This window comes from Talpa occidentalis, unplaced genomic scaffold (genome assembly GCF_014898055.3).
Source record: "Talpa occidentalis isolate TD23 unplaced genomic scaffold, MPIMG_talOcc4v2.1 talOcc4.17, whole genome shotgun sequence".
Lineage (NCBI taxonomy): Eukaryota > Metazoa > Chordata > Mammalia > Eulipotyphla > Talpidae > Talpa > Talpa occidentalis.
The window spans coordinates 40,751,313-40,759,144 of NW_023601754.1; the positions used below are offsets into that span (position 1 = coordinate 40,751,313).

At 45.5% G+C, this 7,832-nt stretch overlaps 1 pseudogene; it reads left to right on the top strand.

Annotated features, from left to right (window-relative positions):
- Positions 1–1,678: 1,678 nt before the first annotated feature.
- Positions 1,679–2,399, top strand: LOC119248635 (40S ribosomal protein S3-like; annotated as a pseudogene).
- The last annotated feature ends 5,433 nt before the right edge of the window (positions 2,400–7,832 follow it).

Consider the following 7,832-nt stretch of genomic DNA (forward strand, 5'->3'; position numbering starts at 1 on the left):
GGCAGAAAAGCCTGATATTTTCTTTACCCTACAGCTATGTAATCGTGGGTATAAAGCACTTAGCACCGATCATGTACCGAGGCCGTTATTCTTTTTTATGGGGTGTGCTTGAGACAATTCATCCAAACCCATCTACTTTGTTTGGCACCAGAAAAAAAAAATCCTACCTGTGTTTCCTAAAGTTCCAAGAAAACCTCCACCATGCCCCAATTTCTTAAAAATATCTTCCCCCTTATTTTGTGGCCCTCACCTTCTCTAAGAAATAGGAGTGACTCACTTCCTCCCTTCCCACCATTCCAAGGGTTCTTGGAACTTGCCAGTCCAGAAGGCTATTTCTAAAAGAGTCCAGGCTCCCTGATCTGGCCTTTTCTGTTTCTCTTTCAGATTCATTTTCCATGTGTCATATCCTGGTCACTGCCTACCTGGTTTTTTTTTTTTTTAAGATTTATTTATTTATTTATACAATCACTGGGTATAGTCAGAAGCACGGGAAGGTGAGAGAATTCACCAGAGCCAGAAACAGAACAGGCAGACTGACAAAATACACTGCTGAGGGGAGCAGCAGGCGCAGCAGGAAAGGTTTCCGTGCTATGTGGGACCCTCACCAGTGGATCGAACCGGCACTGCAGAGGCTGCGGGCAGCTCTGCAGCCCAGCACTCAACCACTGCGCCACCAGGGGAGGTCCCTACCTGGAGTTTTAAAGCCCTGCTTCAGCCCTACTAGCAAATTCCAAATTCAAGGGCTGTACTTCCTCTGCTTACATCAGCTGCTGAGACGCCCCTACCGCCCATCCCCTGGCTTATGGCCCTTGCTTGTTTTACAAACACCTAGGGAAGTCTAACGATACTGATGTCTGGACTGCCATCCCAGTTATTTCATTGGTTTTAATCATTGCATTCTATCAGAGGTTCAAAAATTTTATCTGCACCAGATTCAGGTGGAGATCTTCCTAAAACATAAGATTGTTAGGTCTTACCCCCAGATTTCTGATTGTGTGACTGAGAATTTGCATTTCTAACAAGTTTCCAGGTAAAGCTGATGCAGCTGGCCCAAGGACTGCACTTTGAGAACCACTGCTCAACGTCAAGCAGTAGTAACTTGGCGAAAACTCTGGCTCCTCAAAGTGATCCACAGGCCATTGGCATCACCTTGGGAAGTGAGAAATGCAGGATCTCAGGCCCTGCCCCCTACCTACTGTGCCATAAATCTGCATATTAATAATATCCCCAAGTGATATGTTAAAGATTAAGGAAGTTGGGTCACTCCTAGCTCTGCCTACCATTGACTAGGAGATTTGGAAGCATCTTCTTGACGACTTAGTTACCACATCTGTAAAATGGGGATAATAGATTTAATATCTACCTCCCAAGGTCATAGGAAGGATTAAATGAGCCCACATAAGTATAACAGTGCCTGGGACATAATTCCCACTCAATGAAGTCTTGTTATTTTTTTGTTAAACTAGCACCCCCTGCCCAGGTGTCCCTAATTGCCAAATCTGGGCAACACTGAGCAAAGTTAAGCCAGCCCCTTGGGACCCAGGCGCCATAGGGATGTGGATAAAAGGATGGAAACAGACCAGAATGTATATGAGACACCAAATAGGGAGCAGACAAAGAACAGCTGAGAGCAATAAAAGGCCAAGACAGCCTTTTCCTCTCAAGGCGCAGCCGCAAGATGGCGGCGCAGATTCCCCAGGAGGAGAAGTTTCTTGATGGTGGCATCTTCAAAGCTGAGCTGAACAATTTTCTCACTCCCGCTACTCTGGAGCTGAATCGATTTACACCAACCAGGACAGACATCATTATCTTAGCCACCAAGACTCAGAATGTTCTTGGTGAGAAAGGCCGGGATTCTGGAATTCATAGCCGTGGGTCAGAAGAGGCTTGGCTTCCCTGAGGGCCTGTTGAGCTTTCTGCTGAGAAGGTGGCCACGGGAGGTCTCTGTGCCATTGCCCAGGCAGAGTCCCTGCATTACCAACTCCTAGGAGGCCTTGCTTTGGGGGCACCTACTGGGGTTCAGCATGGTGAGCCAGGCCAAAGGCTGCGAGGTCGTGGTGTTGGGGGAACTCCAAGGCCAGAGGCTAAGTCCATGAAGTTTGTGGGTGTTCTGATGACCCCAGTGGGGCGCCTGCGAACTACTACCCGGACCCCTCCGGGTGCCACGAGCTGCTGAGACTGCTATGCTGGGCATCAGAGCAGAGGTTATGCCACCTCGGACCCAAGTGGTGAGGTTGGTCCTGAAGAACCTGCCCTGCCACATGAGCCTCGTAGAGCCCAAAGATGAGAAGCTGCTCCTCACTTCCCTCAGTGCCCGCGGCCAGTACCCACAGCATAACAGGGGCTCCCTGGCAGCTGCATGTGGAAACTGGATGTTGCTCTATAAGGAACTTTCATAAAATCTTTTTATTATTTTTTTAAGACTTATTTATTTATAAAGCACCGGGTACATCAGAAGCGCAGGAGGGTGAGAGAATTCACCAGAGCCATAGCGGGGAGCAGAGCAGGCAGAAGGACCAAAGTACACTGCTGAGGGGAGCAGCGGGCGGCAGGAGAGGTCTGCGCGCCATGTGGGACCCTCACCGGTGGCCGGTGCTGCAGAGGCTGCGGGCACCTTCGTAACCCAGCGCTCAACCGCTGTGCCACCGGGGAGGCCCTCATAAACTCTTTTTAAAAGACAAAAAAAAAAAAGGGCCTCCCAGGTGGCGCAGCGGTTGAGCGCTGGGTTGCGAAGCTGCCCGCGGCCTCTGCGGTGCCGGTTCAATCCCCGGCTGCTCCCTGGCCACCTGAGGAGGGTCCCACATGGCGCGCAGACCTCTCCTGCCGCCCGCTGCTCCCCTCAGCAGTGTACTTCGGTCCTTCTGCCTGCTCTGCTCCCCGCTCTGGCTCTGGTGAATTCTCTCACCCTCCCGCGCTTCTGACTGTACCCAGTGCATGTATAAACAAACAAAGAAACAAACAAATAAATAAATAAAACATGCCTCTATAAAAAAATTAAAAAAAAAAAAACAAAAAAAAAAAGGTGAAATCAAAACCTGAAGCAGAGTTACCCAATGTTGAAGACAGAGACTTGCAGAGAAGCATTAACAATTTCCACAGCCAGAAGTTAAGAGGCAACATTAGGTGAGGCCAGCCACCATCCCTGAGCCACGCCTGTCTGTCCGTCCAGCCGCCCAGCCTTCTGTAGCAGTGGGGCTGTGGACCCGTAGCTGACAAGGTAAAGGGGCAGCAGGATGACCCAGACCTGCTGGGAAGCAATAGGCAGGGTGTGGGGAGGCGCATCAGAGAAGGCTGTGTGGGAGATGGGGGGCCATTGGCGCTAGGATCTGGGTGTGGGACCCAAGATTCTGCTGGACAAGCAGGTACAGCCAGTCTACCTCCTCTACCCCCAACTGAAATAAGTGCCCCCTTGTGCCCACCAACCCCATACTCTGCTCTTGAGGATAAGGAGTGCCCCTGAGATGCCTGCACCCCTGCAGTGGGGTCCTGGGAGACACAGGGGAGAGTTCAGAATGGTACAGCAGGCCCAGAGGGAAGGGTGGGTGGTGGAAGGGGGCCAAGCAAGGGTCCGCTCAAAGGTCCCCTGCCTTGGCTCCTTCATCCCCCAAATGGCACCCTGTACCCTGTATCCCTTCTCCTGGACTCACCCAGTCCACCCAGTACTAGTTGGGTCTTTTTCCATGAGCATTGCAAAGTGAGAAAACCAAAGTGCAGGGAAATGTATTCTGAATGATTTTTAAAAAAGATTTATTGATGCATACAAGAACTGGGGTACAGGCCAGAGGTGTGGGGGGTGAGAGGATTCACCAGAGACAGAGTGGGGAGCAGAACAGGCAGATTGACTCAAGTACATGCCTGAGGGGAGCAGTGGGCAAGCCAGGAGAGGTCTGCTGCGCCATGTGGGTAGCTCCCTGGCCGGGAATCGAACTCACGGCTCAGTGGCTGAGCATAGCTTCATAGTGCTGAGACTTAACCCATTGAGCCACCAGGGAGGCCCCTATTCTATATGATTTGAGGCCACTTTTGTAAAACCAACAAGAGTATGTGCTAAGAATCTGCATGTGATGTAAGTGTGTGGAGAAAGCTGTGAGTGAACCAAGGCTAGCTAAGAAGGCTAGGATGAGAAAGAGGTGGGGGCTCGGTAAGGGGAAAAGGCGGGAGTCTACAAGCTGAATGGAAAAATGTGCATGCATGGATCTTTGGTTTCTTTTGGTACATTTTTATTCACTTAAAGTTTTATTTTAAAATATCATAGATTTACAAGAAGTCACAGAAATACTAGAGTTTCCTCGTAACCCTTATTACGTAACTAGAACACATTCTGGAAACTAGGAAATTGACGTTGTCACAATACAATTAGCTCGACTACAGACCTTTCTGGGACTTCGCCAACTTCCACACACACTCATTTCTTTTCGTGGGTCTTTGTGTATAATTCGGTGACATTTTATCACATGTATAAATACCACAATCACGATACGGAATTGTTTCCTCGTCACTAAGAAACGCCCCTTGAATCACACCCTCCCTCTTCTTTCGTTACCCTTGACAACTACTAATCTGTTCTCTAACTCTATAATTTTGTCATTTTAAGGGTGTTACAGAAATGGAATCACATAGTATTTAACCTTTTGAGATTTTTTTTCACCATTCAGCACAATGCGCTTAAAATCCAACCAAGTGGTGTGTATCGCTAGTTCATTCCTACTTGTTGAGTAATATTCCCTTGGATGGAGGTGCCAGTGGGGAACCTTTCACGATTCACAGGTTGATGAACCTATCGATAAATTCTAGTTTGGGGCTGCTAATGTTACGTCACTTCCCATTAAATAGTTCAATAGGCGATTAAAACCACCGTGAACATTCATAGCACATTTTTTGTGTGAACATACATTTTTATTTCTCAAGGGTAAATGCCCAGGAGTGCGATTGTTGAGTCATGTAAACATATTGTGAAATTTCCTGGGGACTCTACCTCTGATCTAGCAGGCAAAGCTATCTTCACAGGCTCCCTCCTGAATGCAGGAATCTGTAACTTGAAGGTAAAGTCAGTTTTTTCAGATTAAAAAGAAAAAGATTTAACAGCACCAGCTTTTGCCTCTCTGCAGTATATTCATCAGCAAGGAAAAAAAAAATAAATTCTGCACTCTGTTCTGGCTAACATTTGTACACCTTGAGGTCAAGACAATTTAGAACGAGAAGCCCCTCTTATCAAGCATAATCGTATTTGCAACATCAATGACTCACTCCTGCCTATTTAACTAAATTCAAACGTGTTTACTGAATAGTTCTCACAGAGTAAATCTATTGGATTGCTTCCGGGTTCAAATCGTCACTTTGGTTTTCTAATAAGCTTTTGGTCTAATTATTGTTGAGATTATCTTTAGTTGACAGTATAAATGGTAGATGTGTGCATCTAATTTTTTAAGAAACCATCAACTTATCTAGAGGGGCTGTACCATCTTATGTCCCTGCCAGCAGTGTCTGAGAGTGCAGTGTTCTTTGCATCCTCACCAGCATTTTATTCTATCAGGATTAGTATTAGTATTAGTCATTCCAATCGGTGGGCAATGGTATATCATCATTTTAATTTGCATTTCATTAAGGACAACTTTTCTTGTGTCCATTTGCCAATTGTTAAGAAGCTTTGGGGAAATGCCTGTCCCTGCTGGCCATTTTCTCCTTGGATTGTTTGGAGTTAGGTTTCTTTTTTAACTTTTTTTTTAAGATTTATTTATTTATATATACAAGAGCTGGGGGACAGGCCAGAGGTGCAGGGGGTGAGAGGATTTACCAGAGAGAGAGTGGGGAACAGAACAGGCAGACTGACTGAAATACACTGCTGAGGGGAGCAGCGGGTGAGTCAGGAAAGGTCTGCTGTGCCATGTGGGTCACCTTCCTGCCTGGAGATCAAACTTGTGCTGCAGTGACTGCGAATAGCTTCATAGTGCTGCAACTTAACCCTTTATGCCATCAGGGAGGCCCGGGTATTTTTGTTTTGTTTTGATGAGTTTTGAGAGGGTTAAATACATTCTAGGTACTGGTCTTTGTCGGGGATGTGATTTGCAAATATTTTCCTGGTTTTTGAGTTTTTTGATCAGAAATGGATTTAGATTTGTCAGGTGCCTTTTCTGCTTTGATATGATCCTGTGATTTTTCTTCATTAACCTGTTAATACAGTGGGTTCCACCCACAGACTTTCAAATATTGAACTGGTGGTGTATGAATAGACTAAATCTCCACTCAGTCATGGTATATGATTTTTTAAATTTAAAACATCTTTATTCACTTTAGCCTACCATTCTTCCCCTTAATTTTGTTTAAAATATAGATAACATAAAATTTGCCATTTAGCCATTTTTAAAAGTACCCTTCAGTGGCATTAAGTATATGCACAATATTGTATAACCATCTCACCATCTGTTTCCAAAACTTTTCAACACCCAACCTGAAATTTTGTACACGTGAAGTGATAACTCCCCCTTTTTCATCCCCCCCAGCCCTGGGCACCAGCTTTTCTACATTCTGTCTGCATGAATTTCCCTATAGATATTTCCTGTAAGTGGACGCATACAGTATTTGTCCTTTCGTATCTAGCTTTTTTTTTTTTAAGATTTATTTTTATTTTGTGTAGAAGAACTGGGCATAGGCTGGAGGTGCGGGGCATGCGAGGATTCACCTGAGACAGAGTGGGGAGCAGAGCAGGCAGATTGACTGAAATGTACTGCTGAGGGGAGCAGTGGGGGAGACAGGAGAGGTCTGCTGCGCCATGTGGGTCACCTCCCTGGCTGGGGATGGAACTCGTGCTACAAAGGCTGTGGATAGCTTCACAGTGCTGTGCTTAACCCCTTGCGCCACCAGGGAGGCCTGCAGGCCCCATTTAGAACCCCTGTTTTTAGTTCTCCTGCATATATAATGACTTTGTATATGTAATTTTATTGCTGGCTACAGTTTGCTAATTTTTAAGGTTTTTTTATTTTGCTTATATTTATGAGGGAGATTGGTTTACAGTTTCCTTTTTTTCTTTACTTTTTTTGTTCTTTGGTGCTGGAATGAGGGTTACTCTGGCTTCATTAAGTGAATTGGAATGTGCTGCCTCTTATTTCTAGAAGAGGTCGTGAAAAAGTGGTGTTAATTCTTCTCTAAATGTGTGGTAGAATTCTACAGTGAAACCATCTGGGCCTGAAGATTTCTTTCTAGTAGCTTTCTAATTGCAGATTAAATCTTTGAAATAATTAATGAGATTGTTCCCATTATTAATTTGATAACGATTTGGTGCATACACATTTAGAATCAAATATATTTGATTCTCTATAATATGTAATCTAATTTATTAATTTAGTCTAATTTATAATATATAATATAGATTATAGATAACATCTTAGGTGGGCTTTGCTAGTTTGTGGGGTTGTTTTTAATGAATTAATTTATGTTCTTACATTGTTGTTGATTTTTGGACTCTCCCCTTAATGCAGTTGCATTATCCATCACCAAAGTCATTAGTGCGCTTCCCTCCCATTTTAACCCCCTCCCCCGCCCTCCTCTCTGCTGTGTGCCTCAGATGTATGGTCAGCTTGCAGGTTTTGTCTTTTTTTTTTTTTTAAAGATTTATTTATTTATTTATACAAGCTTTGGGTACAGTCAGAAGCACGGGAGGGTGAGAGAATTCACCAGAGCCAGAGCGGGGAACAGAACAGGCAGACTGACAAAGTACACTGCTGAGGGGAGCAGTGGGCAGCAGGAGAGGTCTGCTCGCCATGTGGGACCCTCGTCCAGTGGCCGGGGATCGAACCAGTGCTGCAGAGGCTGCGGGCAGCTTCGCAATCCAGCGC